Raw genomic sequence first — 12,500 nt, 5'->3', positions numbered from 1 at the left:
CATAGAAGGCAGCCTCCAGATCACCAGCACTATTGTGTTTCAGATCATGTCACTGAACTCTCCTCCTTAAAAATCCTTCCCACTGTCTTTGCCAAATTCCCTGTCCTCCCCGAAATGCTGGGGTGAAACGGGCAGAGTTCTGCGCCCTGCGTCCCTTTATGCGTCCCTAACGCGCTCCCAACGCGCTCCCAACGCGGCCTACAGCCCTGGTCGGGCACAGCCCTGGTCGGGCTTAGACCACTGGGGCCTCTGGAGAGCAAGACCTCCAGAAGCCTATGGTCAGGCCTATTGCACAGGCATTTTGTGCCTGGCCATTCCGGGATTGTTGTGTTTCAAGGCCCAGCCATCAATACTAATGTGATGGCTTTCCCTGAGAACCCTCATGTCCCTGTCCTCCCAAGAGCCCGAGCTTTTATGTAAAATAAGGTGTGCACCTTGGGCCTTCTCCTTTGCGCTCTCTGCCCCCTCTCTTTCTCCAAAGCTGAGCTCTGCAGGTAAATGTATCTATCTGAGTGAGGGGCTAGGGAGGGCCTTGCCCAGCAGTCTTACAAAGCAAGAGTTCAGAGAAAGCACCTGCTCTGGGAAGGAGACTCCGCTCACAGAGAAGACAAGTCTAACATGCCACAGTGAAGATTGGATGGGCAAGACACACGCCTGACAGGCTGGTAGAACACCACCAGAGGAGCAGATAGCTACGCTAAGAAGGCCACAGAAAAGTCATACATGTATCTCATACACTGGGACTGGTTGTAATACTGGCCCTAACACCATTAGATAGTAGTCTGCGCATCATAACACCCAACAGTGACAAGACCCTAAGCAAATGGCAAATGCTGCGTAGGATAAAGACGCCTTATATAACACAAGCTCAAGGCAGGCGCGCACACATACAGATATATGTTGAGTCTCAGGAGATGTGCTTTTGTCACTAGTCTCTGTGGCGCAATCGGTTAGCGCGTTCGGCTGTTAACCGAAAGGTTGGTGGTTCAAGCCCACCCAGGGACGTTTCCTTTTGCATGCATGAAGCACTTTAATAAATCATAGTAATGTGCCTTTGGTCTAGAGCTCCTGCGTGAGACCCTTTCCCTGAACATTTCAATCCTCTGCGTTCTCTCTGCACCTGCACTCAATTTCATCAATAGGATGGAAAACAAAAAGCCAAACCTTGTAATACAACCCTAGGCATATAAGGAGGTGGGCAAAAATGAAAAGGCTCACAACATTTGCTGATGTGACTCCAAAAGCAAGGACCTCGTGGCGCAACGGTAGCGCGTCTGACTCCAGATCAGAAGGTTGCGTGTTCAAATCACGTCGGGGTCACTGTTTCCCATTTTATGCCCCACTGAGTTCCCATATTTGATTTAGAAAGCAAAGTCAAAAGAACACAGCCTTGCATTGGCCGGGAATCGAACCCGGGCCTCCCGCGTGGCAGGCGAGAATTCTACCACTGAACCACCAATGCTTCACATGTGTAGCTTAGAGACAGAGCTCTGTCCAAGACAGTGATGAGGCGCACGCACTCAAATTGCACACCTATGAACAAAGTGTGTGCAACAGACATTGGAATGCCAACTGTGAGAAGTTGGCCTGGTATATGCTGTTCACTAGTTCTAGTGACCACCTTGTACCATGCCAAGCAACCCTTATGGTGTGGTTGTAAGTCAACCTTTTCGGACTAGCTGCCCTAGTGGTAGCGTAGGCTAAGCAGTCTTTGAGGCTAAACTCGTGAAGCGTGTTAAGCCAGCTGTTTTACCAAATGCAACCCCCTTTTATACCAATGAAAGGACACCACACAGATATATATTCAAAATATATATGTATTTATTTCTCAAAGTAACCCCTAGTCTCTTTATGAGCACAGGAGCACAAATCGTCAAACAAGATTATCACAGAATACACAGAAGTTGCACTTTATATGGATAGGCCCTGGTGGCCACTCAAACCATATACTAAAATAGTGGTATAAGTACCACGAACAGAAAAGGGAAAAGGCCTAGGGCCTCTAGAATCGCTGGGCCTACAAGGAGCTAACGTCAGTTAGTGACCAGGAGGTCCACGGGTGGCGTGTGCAGAGCAAATAGTCACACGCGTGCTCCCATAGGTTTCAATGGGTGCGTAAAAAGTACAAAGTTACTGCAAAGGAGATCTTCCGGGTTGACTAGGAACTTAAGATTTGGAACACAGGCACTAGAGATGTATTACTACACATGGGCACCGGAGTACCAGCTTTACCTCACCCACAGGAAGCGGGTGCATAGGCCTCAAAGTGCGTCGGGTTTCTTCTATCTGTTCCGTTGAGCCTGGGACAAAGATGCTGCAGGCGGTCGGTCGGGAAGAGATGCAGTGGATCCAAGAGTGGATCGGAGATGTGGAAGACCTGTAAGCAGAGGGGACAGTGTTCACAGTCACTAGCCAGTGACCAGCGTGGCACCAGGTGGGTACCAGGCGATGTCGGGTGCAAACAGGTGATGAGGGGTAGCTTGTCTCCGCAGCCACGTGGTCCCTGAAGGTCGACGACGTCCAGGAGTCGGCTCACGAGCTGTCCCACGCAGGCTCTCGCTGTCGGCGGTGTCGGCGACTTGATTGAAGCAAACAAGCCTTGGCAAAAGCAATTGTAGAAGGATTCGGAAATCAGCTGTTGGTTCTGACCAGCAAGGTCAGAGGGATTGCTCCTTTGGAGGGGAGCAAGGGCCAGTCTGGAGCAACCAGACCAGCGGTGTTTGTCGTAGATTTCGTCGCCAAGATGGCCACTAGCCAGCGGGCCAGCAACCGGTTAGGCGCGTCGAGTGGCAAAATGCAGAAGGGCCCCACGCAGATCGTGGAGATGCTGGAGGGCTCACCTTTGGTGCAGATGCTGCTCGAGGGTTGGGCTTCTCAGGACCCAAAGCACAACTTGGAGGGAGCCTCGGTTGTTGCACTTGTCAGCTTGTCGTAGTCGTTTCAAGATGGCTGGCTCCACGTGTCTCGGTGCCTCCACGGGTCTCCTCTTTGCAGGGACTGTGGATCGGGCGGTGAGAGGTCTGGAGGTCCAGGTCTTGTCAGTCTCTGGGCTCGGGCTCCGGCGGGAGGCGGCGGCAAAGCAGACGGTGATTCGCTGGATGGTGCTTGCGTTAGCAAGGTGGTCACTCCCTGACCACAGGGGAGATTTTCTTCAGTCTTCTGTGCAGCAGAATGTCGAAGTTCCCGTCTTCTTCTTAGTTTCAAGTTGATTCCAGGATGTCTGAAGTCTTAGGACACAGCTCCTACCTTTAAGCGGATTCTAGGGGCCGGACTACCTGCTAGGTCCCTCCCTATGGGTGGGACCAGGAAGGGGGGTGGTTACACCCCCAATCCTTTGTCCAGCTCGCCCCAGGCCCGGGACTGGTGTGCCCCAGGACCGGTTTGAACTGGCATATGCACCGAGGCTCCTTGTGAGCCACAGGCATGTCTGGTTTCTTTCAAGCCCTACCTGACCAATACACAAAATCCTGTCTGGGGTGGTGCACGCACCTCCCCTGGCAGGAAACCCTTTGTCCACACCTCCCAAGCTGGAAGGACTCCCAGCAGCAGGAGGGCAGACTTGTGTCTGTGGTGGCAGCATCCATTTTGTGGAGCTGAGGCTATGTCTGATTTTACCCGGGTTTCAGGTACTGTACATGTCGTGTCCCTCTAGAAGGGTGGAATGCTAACCCCGTCGCCAGAATTGGCGAGGGGTTAGTATTCCAATTCGTATGACACCTTACTCGACATGTTTTGATAAAGCCAAACCAAAGTTAGCATTTAACCGCGAGGTTCATAATGCACTTAAGAGTATATGGTATGACGATATCTGGAAACAGTAGAAGGAAGTTGTTCCGACCACTGCAGACAGGCTCAGCTCATGCCAGAGCACCATCTCACATGGAACCAAGCACTCTGCCTTCAGGATTGTTAAGGCCTGCCATAGGAGTGACTTATAGGTTACCAGGTGTCCCATTTAAGGTTAGGTATAGGTATACTACACCTAAGTAAGAGGTGATTACACCAACTTACCCCAGCTGAGTGATCAGCCAGTTGTGTCAAATTGTTAGGCCAAGCCTGGGGTGGCATAATACATGCTGCAGCCCTTGGCAGGCCTTGGGTACACCAATGCCCTGGGTACCTAGTGTACACTGGTACAGGGGCTGACAGGGTGATCCAACCAATTGGGTATGTACCTAGGGTACATGGAGTCCATTTTACAGAGAGAGCAGATAGCCTGAGAGCCTGAATGGCAGGATCTCAGGCCAACTAAGTCGAAAAACCAGCTAGACACTAGGCAAAAATTTGGGGGTAACCATAGTCAGATATCCACCTTCCTACACAACCCCCCCCCAAACGAAGGGAGATAAGGCTGACCTTGACCAGGTAAGCCTATATTGCCCAAGTGGCCATATAAGGAGGAACCAGCACTGGCATGGTTACCCCCTGTCTCATGGTCCACTAAGCAATCCCTCACCCTAAGGGTATCAGAGGGTCTCCACCATAGGGAATCTCTACCTGTGGTGTGTCTTGGCAAAGTAAAAGGCTGGTGTTGAGATGGAGTACTGAAGTGAGTGTCCTCAAAGTGAGGCCTCAGCTTCCTCCAATCATCCTCCACCATGGATGCCTTTCTTCCTTTAACTGAGTTGCACTGTGCTCTCAGGGTCAGCCTCTGGCTACCTAAAGCTGGAGGCTGGGTCCCTTTTGTGGGCTTACTGGAGGGACAGGTCAGGTTTGGGGCCCTAAGGTCCCATGTTTGCCTGTGCCCAACAGAATCCCCCTGGGGGAGGTCCCTAACTACCTGTAAAGGAGATCCCTCAGGAATGTTTTTACCCATCACCTGACTAGGGCTACTAGCCAGGCAATCCTCATTCTTTTGATGGGGGGGTTCTTGTGGACAGGGGCCCTCTGGGGGTCCACTGGCCTCCCTGACCTCTGCAGCCCTGGGCTGACTGAGGCAGGGTAGAGAGAGGCAGGCTACCTGCACCAGACTGGATCCCACCTTGGAAGGGGCCACTGACATCAGAGGCTCTGCCAGGCCAGGCCTGGCTACCTCTGGGGCAGTTCCTTCACAAGGGGTGAGGTCAGATCCCTGAGGAGGCTGACCTTTTCCTAATGTCTGGGGAGAGGGAGACTTTTCTTCCTCCCCACTACTCTCAGTTTGTGTGGAGTGATCCATTGTTTCAGGCTTCACTACACCTATGTCAGTCTGAGTATAGGCTGAGACCATTACAGCCTTGCCAACCTTTTCAGGGGGGCACTCAGTTTGTGTTTGAGCTGTGACTGTCACAGCTCTGCCAGTCCCTACAGGGAAGTCTGTCTGTGCCTGGGCTGTGGCTACCACTGCCCTTCCAACCTTTTCAGGGAGGAAATCTATTTGGACAGGGGTTGTGAATGGCACAACCCCCCTACCCTTTTGTGAAAGGCCTACCATTTTAAAATGGGTGCCTTGTTCAACTCCAGCCCAAGCTGAGAGTTCTAAGTCATTCCCCAGTAAGCAGTCTACAGGCAAGGTTGGGGACACTGCTACCCTTTTAGGGCCAGTGACCCCTCCCCAGCTGAGACATACCTCTGCCATGGGATGACTGTTCTGTTTGCCATCAATGTTAGTCACCTGGTAGGAGAAACCGGGCAAAAGCTGCTCAGAGGGAACTAGCCAATGGGCCACCATTGTGATGCTAGCCCCAGTGTCTCTGTAGGCCTCAGCTTTTGTACCATTGATGTAGGGCTCCTGTCTGTACCTACCCAAAGTGTTGGGACAGGCAGTGAAGTTGGCAAACCCCATGCCACCATCACAGACAAGAGTGGTTGCTGTAGGGGAATTGGCTAAGCCAGGGTCCCCCTGTGTTCCCCAAGTAAACCCACCCAGATTTCTGGGGGCACTCCCACCACCTGGGGGATTACTGCTGACAGTAATAGGTGGTGTGACAGGAGTAATTGGAGGAACAGTTTTGTTTTTAGCCCTTGGGCAACCGCTGTCAGTTTTCCAATGCCCAGGAGTTTTACACTCATGGCAGTAGGGCTTTTTAGCTGTGGTAGAGGAGGGAGCTTGGGACCCACCACCCTGTGTGGAGTTTTGGGGCCCTGAGGAAGGTTTCTCTTTTTCTTTATCCCCACCCTTCTCTTGAGGCTTGGTGGTATCTTTCTTTTGGTCACCACCCTGGTTTTTAGGCCTGATCCTGGTCCTGACCCATTTATCTGCCCTCTTTCCCAATTCTTGGGGAGAGGTCAAATCTGAGTCTACCAGGTGTTGATGGAGAAGCTGGTTTTGACAATTACTTAAAATCTGCTCTCTCATCATCAAATTGTACAATCCTGTATAATCAGACACCTTACTTCCCAGCAACCAACCCTCCAAAGCCTTAGTGGCACATTCCACATATTCAGACCAGTCCTGAGTCTGTGTCTTCTGGGTGTCTCTGAACATTAACCTGTACTGTTCAGTGGTTAAGCCTAACCCATCAACTAGGACACTCTTCAGGACTCTGTAATTTCTGACATCCTCTTCTCTAACAGTGAGGAGTCTATCTCTGCCTCTCCCCTCAAAGGAGAGCCATAAGATTGCTGCCCACTGGTCTTCAGGAACCTGCTGCACTTTGCAGGCTCTCTCAAGAGCAGTCATCCATTTGTGGATGTCATCCCCACTTTTGTAGGGGGGCACAATCTTGGACAGGTTCCTATTGTCAAAGACCCTATCTTTGTCCCTAGGGACATTGCTGCCACCAGTGGGTATAGACCCACTCTCTCTATGCTGCCTAGCCTTGCTCAGTTTTTCCTCCATCAGGGCTACTTCTAGCTCCTGCTTCCTGATCCTCAGCTGGGCTTCCTGCATTCTGGCCTCATGTTCCCTCCTCTGAGGGGTGGTCATCCTTTTCCTGGAGTGACCTTGAGAGCCTCTAGAGCCATGGGAAGCATTGGAGTCACCTGAGCGATTCCTTTGCCTTCCAAGCCCTGTGTTAAGTCCACTGGGGAGATCCAGTGGGTTGAACCCACTGTCAGTCCCCAATAGCCTTGGTTTAGCTGGGCCAAGTATAATACTTGGCACTGGGCTAGTTCTCCCTTCATCATCACTACTTTCTGTATCCTCACCACTTTCCTCCCCTGTAGTATGGTTCTCATCTAAGGGATGGCTATTGGAACTGGGTACCTCTGTAGTATCTTCAGAAGGGGGGCCTCCTGTTCCTGACCCTAAGGGGGCTAACTGGGAAGCTTTCTTGAGTGCTCTCTGATTCTCATCATTCTGTAAGAGCTCTCTGAGCTCAGCAGAGTTTGGGTTCTTGGGCTGTTTAAGGCCTCTAAGAGTTGCCAAATGCCTGAGCTCATTCTGATTAAGGGTAGCAAAGCTGGTTGGTGCCCTCTGGGGGTCACTCTCGACAGAGATGGGTACAGTGGACCCCTCTGCCCCGGCCATTGCTCTTAAGTGTGGGTGGATGTGTTGCAATCTACCTACACTTGGGTTTACCTACTAAACCTATCTAGTAGTTGTAGTCAGGGTGTGCTACTCCCTTTGCTCTACAACAACTAAGTTCAGTAGAACTTAAGTATATCTAATCTTGTTTTATATGTACCTACAGGTACCTATGTGATCTTTCAATTGGTAACCAAGAGATTACAATGGTAAAACACAGCAAGCTCAAATCCAACCGCTGCTCACCAATGTGAGAAGTTGGCCTGGTATATGCTGTTCACTAGTTCTAGTGACCACCTTGTACCATGCCAAGCAACCCTTATGGTGTGGTTGTAAGTCAACCTTTTCGGACTAGCTGCCCTAGTGGTAGCGTAGGCTAAGCAGTCTTTGAGGCTAAACTCGTGAAGCGTGTTAAGCCAGCTGTTTTACCAAATGCAACCCCCTTTTATACCAATGAAAGGACACCACACAGATATATATTCAAAATATATATGTATTTATTTCTCAAAGTAACCCCTAGTCTCTTTATGAGCACAGGAGCACAAATCGTCAAACAAGATTATCACAGAATACACAGAAGTTGCACTTTATATGGATAGGCCCTGGTGGCCACTCAAACCATATACTAAAATAGTGGTATAAGTACCACGAACAGAAAAGGGAAAAGGCCTAGGGCCTCTAGAATCGCTGGGCCTACAAGGAGCTAACGTCAGTTAGTGACCAGGAGGTCCACGGGTGGCGTGTGCAGAGCAAATAGTCACACGCGTGCTCCCATAGGTTTCAATGGGTGCGTAAAAAGTACAAAGTTACTGCAAAGGAGATCTTCCGGGTTGACTAGGAACTTAAGATTTGGAACACAGGCACTAGAGATGTATTACTACACATGGGCACCGGAGTACCAGCTTTACCTCACCCACAGGAAGCGGGTGCATAGGCCTCAAAGTGCGTCGGGTTTCTTCTATCTGTTCCGTTGAGCCTGGGACAAAGATGCTGCAGGCGGTCGGTCGGGAAGAGATGCAGTGGATCCAAGAGTGGATCGGAGATGTGGAAGACCTGTAAGCAGAGGGGACAGTGTTCACAGTCACTAGCCAGTGACCAGCGTGGCACCAGGTGGGTACCAGGCGATGTCGGGTGCAAACAGGTGATGAGGGGTAGCTTGTCTCCGCAGCCACGTGGTCCCTGAAGGTCGACGACGTCCAGGAGTCGGCTCACGAGCTGTCCCACGCAGGCTCTCGCTGTCGGCGGTGTTGGCGACTTGATTGAAGCAAACAAGCCTTGGCAAAAGCAATTGTAGAAGGATTCGGAAATCAGCTGTTGGTTCTGACCAGCAAGGTCAGAGGGATTGCTCCTTTGGAGGGGAGCAAGGGCCAGTCTGGAGCAACCAGACCAGCGGTGTTTGTCGTAGATTTCGTCGCCAAGATGGCCACTAGCCAGCGGGCCAGCAACCGGTTAGGCGCGTCGAGTGGCAAAATGCAGAAGGGCCCCACGCAGATCGTGGAGATGCTGGAGGGCTCACCTTTGGTGCAGATGCTGCTCGAGGGTTGGGCTTCTCAGGACCCAAAGCACAACTTGGAGGGAGCCTCGGTTGTTGCACTTGTCAGCTTGTCGTAGTCGTTTCAAGATGGCTGGCTCCACGTGTCTCGGTGCCTCCACGGGTCTCCTCTTTGCAGGGACTGTGGATCGGGCGGTGAGAGGTCTGGAGGTCCAGGTCTTGTCAGTCTCTGGGCTCGGGCTCCGGCGGGAGGCGGCGGCAAAGCAGACGGTGATTCGCTGGATGGTGCTTGCGTTAGCAAGGTGGTCACTCCCTGACCACAGGGGAGATTTTCTTCAGTCTTCTGTGCAGCAGAATGTCGAAGTTCCCGTCTTCTTCTTAGTTTCAAGTTGATTCCAGGATGTCTGAAGTCTTAGGACACAGCTCCTACCTTTAAGCGGATTCTAGGGGCCGGACTACCTGCTAGGTCCCTCCCTATGGGTGGGACCAGGAAGGGGGGTGGTTACACCCCCAATCCTTTGTCCAGCTCGCCCCAGGCCCGGGACTGGTGTGCCCCAGGACCGGTTTGAACTGGCATATGCACCGAGGCTCCTTGTGAGCCACAGGCATGTCTGGTTTCTTTCAAGCCCTACCTGACCAATACACAAAATCCTGTCTGGGGTGGTGCACGCACCTCCCCTGGCAGGAAACCCTTTGTCCACACCTCCCAAGCTGGAAGGACTCCCAGCAGCAGGAGGGCAGACTTGTGTCTGTGGTGGCAGCATCCATTTTGTGGAGCTGAGGCTATGTCTGATTTTACCCGGGTTTCAGGTACTGTACATGTCGTGTCCCTCTAGAAGGGTGGAATGCTAACCCCGTCGCCAGAATTGGCGAGGGGTTAGTATTCCAATTCGTATGACACCTTACTCGACATGTTTTGATAAAGCCAAACCAAAGTTAGCATTTAACCGCGAGGTTCATAATGCACTTAAGAGTATATGGTATGACGATATCTGGAAACAGTAGAAGGAAGTTGTTCCGACCACTGCAGACAGGCTCAGCTCATGCCAGAGCACCATCTCACATGGAACCAAGCACTCTGCCTTCAGGATTGTTAAGGCCTGCCATAGGAGTGACTTATAGGTTACCAGGTGTCCCATTTAAGGTTAGGTATAGGTATACTACACCTAAGTAAGAGGTGATTACACCAACTTACCCCAGCTGAGTGATCAGCCAGTTGTGTCAAATTGTTAGGCCAAGCCTGGGGTGGCATAATACATGCTGCAGCCCTTGGCAGGCCTTGGGTACACCAATGCCCTGGGTACCTAGTGTACACTGGTACAGGGGCTGACAGGGTGATCCAACCAATTGGGTATGTACCTAGGGTACATGGAGTCCATTTTACAGAGAGAGCAGATAGCCTGAGAGCCTGAATGGCAGGATCTCAGGCCAACTAAGTCGAAAAACCAGCTAGACACTAGGCAAAAATTTGGGGGTAACCATAGTCAGATATCCACCTTCCTACACCAACGTTTCACATGATGGCAAGAATCAGATGCAGGAGACTATAAGTATGAATGTTTTTGCATTTGCTGAGGTCACTGGCTTGGGACTAGTGTTGTGGTTATCAGGGCATGATGGCAGGCTGCTCCCGACAGAAGTGGCTCATAGAAGGCAGCCTCCAGATCACCAGCACTATTGTGTTTCAGATCATGTCACTGAACTCTCCTCCTTAAAAATCCTTCCCACTGTCTTTGCCAAATTCCCTGTCCTCCCCGAAATGCTGGGGTGAAACGGGCAGAGTTCTGCGCCCTGCGTCCCTAACGCGCTCCCAACGCGGCCTACAGCCCTGGTCGGGCACAGCCCTGGTCGGGCTTAGACCACTGGGGCCTCTGGAGAGCAAGACCTCCAGAAGCCTATGGTCAGGCCTATTGCACAGGCATTTTGTGCCTGGCCATTCCGGGATTGTTGTGTTTCAAGGCCCAGCCATCAATACTAATGTGATGGCTTTCCCTGAGAACCCTCATGTCCCTGTCCTCCCAAGAGCCCGAGCTTTTATGTAAAATAAGGTGTGCACCTTGGGCCTTCCCCTTTGCGCTCTCTGCCCCCTCTCTTTCTCCAAAGCTGAGCTCTGCAGGTAAATGTATCTATCTGAGTGAGGGGCTAGGGAGGGCCTTGCCCAGCAGTCTTACAAAGCAAGAGTTCAGAGAAAGCACCTGCTCTGGGAAGGAGACTCCGCTCACAGAGAAGACAAGTCTAACATGCCACAGTGAAGATTGGATGGGCAAGACACACGCAGGATAAAGACGCCTTATATAACACAAGCTCAAGGCAGGCGCGCACACATAAAGATATATGTTGAGTCTCAGGAGATGTGCTTTTGTCTCTAGTCTCTTTGGCGCAATCGGTTAGCGCGTTCGGCTGTTAACCGAAAGGTTGGTGGTTCAAGCCCACCCAGGGACGTTTCCTATTGCATGCATGAAGCACTTTAATAAATCATAGTAATGTGCCTTTGGTCTAGAGCTCCTGCGTGAGACCCTTTCCCTGAACATTTCAATCCTCTGCGTTCTCTCTGCACCTGCACTCAATTTCATCAATAGGATGGAAAACAAAAAGCCAAACCTTGTAATACAACCCTAGGCATATAAGGAGGTGGGCAAAAATGAAAAGGCTCACAACATTTGCTGATGTGACTCCAAATGCAAGGACCTCGTGGCGCAACGGTAGCGCGTCTGACTCCAGATCAGAAGGTTGCGTGTTCAAATCACATCAGGGTCACTGTTTCCCATTTTATGCCCCACTGAGTTCCCATATTTGATTTAGAAAGCAAAGTCAAAAGAACACAGCCTTGCATTGGCCGGGAATCGAACCCGGGCCTCCCGCGCGGCAGGCGAGAATTCTACCACTGAACCACCAATGCTTCACATGTGTAGCTTAGAGACAGAGCTCTGTCCAAGACAGTGATGAGGCGCACGCACTCAAATTGCACACCTATGAACAAAGTGTGTGCAACAGACATTGGAATGCCAACGTTTCACATGATGGCAAGAATCAGATGCAGGAGACTATAAGTATGAATGTTTTTGCATTTGCTGAGGTCACTGGCTTGGGACTAGTGTTGTGGTTATCAGGGCATGATGGCAGGCTGCTCCCGACAGAAGGGGCTCATAGAAGGCAGCCTCCAGATCACCAGCACTATTGTGTTTCAGATCATGTCACTGAACTCTCCTCCTTAAAAATCCTTCCCACTGTCTTTGCCAAATTCCCTGTTCTCCCCGAAATGCTGGGGTGAAACGGGCAGAGTTCTGCGCCCTGCGTCCCTAACGCGCTCCCAACGCGGCCTACAGCCCTGGTCGGGCACAGCCCTGGTCGGGCTTAGACCACTGGGGCCTCTGGAGAGCAAGACCTCCAGAAGCCTATGGTCAGGCCTATTGCACAGGCATTTTGTGCCTGGCCATTCCGGGATTGTTGTGTTTCAAGGCCCAGCCATCAATACTAATGTGATGGCTTTCCCTGAGAACCCTCATGTCCCTGTCCTCCCAAGAGCCCGAGCTTTTATGTAAAATAAGGTGTGCACCTTGGGCCTTCCCCTTTGCGCTCTCTGCCCCCTCTCTTTCTCCAAAGCTGAGCTCTGCAGGTAAA

The 12,500-nt window shown here is 51.4% G+C and overlaps 5 non-coding genes across 5 annotated transcripts; 3 read left to right on the top strand and 2 right to left on the bottom strand.

Annotated features, from left to right (window-relative positions):
* The first annotated feature begins 931 nt into the window (after positions 1–931).
* TRNAN-GUU (transfer RNA asparagine (anticodon GUU)) lies at positions 932–1,005 on the top strand. Its single transcript has one exon. It is a non-coding gene; the product is annotated as a tRNA-Asn (tRNA).
* A 243-nt stretch (positions 1,006–1,248) lies between these two features.
* Positions 1,249–1,320, top strand: TRNAW-CCA (transfer RNA tryptophan (anticodon CCA)). The gene has a single exon. It is a non-coding gene; the product is annotated as a tRNA-Trp (tRNA).
* A 71-nt stretch (positions 1,321–1,391) lies between these two features.
* On the bottom strand, positions 1,392–1,462 carry TRNAG-GCC (transfer RNA glycine (anticodon GCC)). The gene has a single exon. It is a non-coding gene; the product is annotated as a tRNA-Gly (tRNA).
* Positions 1,463–11,247: 9,785 nt separating this feature from the next.
* TRNAN-GUU (transfer RNA asparagine (anticodon GUU)) lies at positions 11,248–11,321 on the top strand. The gene has a single exon. It is a non-coding gene; the product is annotated as a tRNA-Asn (tRNA).
* Positions 11,322–11,707: 386 nt separating this feature from the next.
* On the bottom strand, positions 11,708–11,778 carry TRNAG-GCC (transfer RNA glycine (anticodon GCC)). Its single transcript has one exon. It is a non-coding gene; the product is annotated as a tRNA-Gly (tRNA).
* Between the last annotated feature and the right edge of the window lie 722 nt (positions 11,779–12,500).

The sequence above is a fragment of the Triturus cristatus genome, chromosome 4_2, assembly GCF_964204655.1.
Source record: "Triturus cristatus chromosome 4_2, aTriCri1.1, whole genome shotgun sequence".
Classification (NCBI taxonomy): domain Eukaryota; kingdom Metazoa; phylum Chordata; class Amphibia; order Caudata; family Salamandridae; genus Triturus; species Triturus cristatus.
The sequence above is the reverse complement of the archived record's forward strand: the minus strand, read 5'-3'. Positions and strand labels throughout refer to the sequence as shown.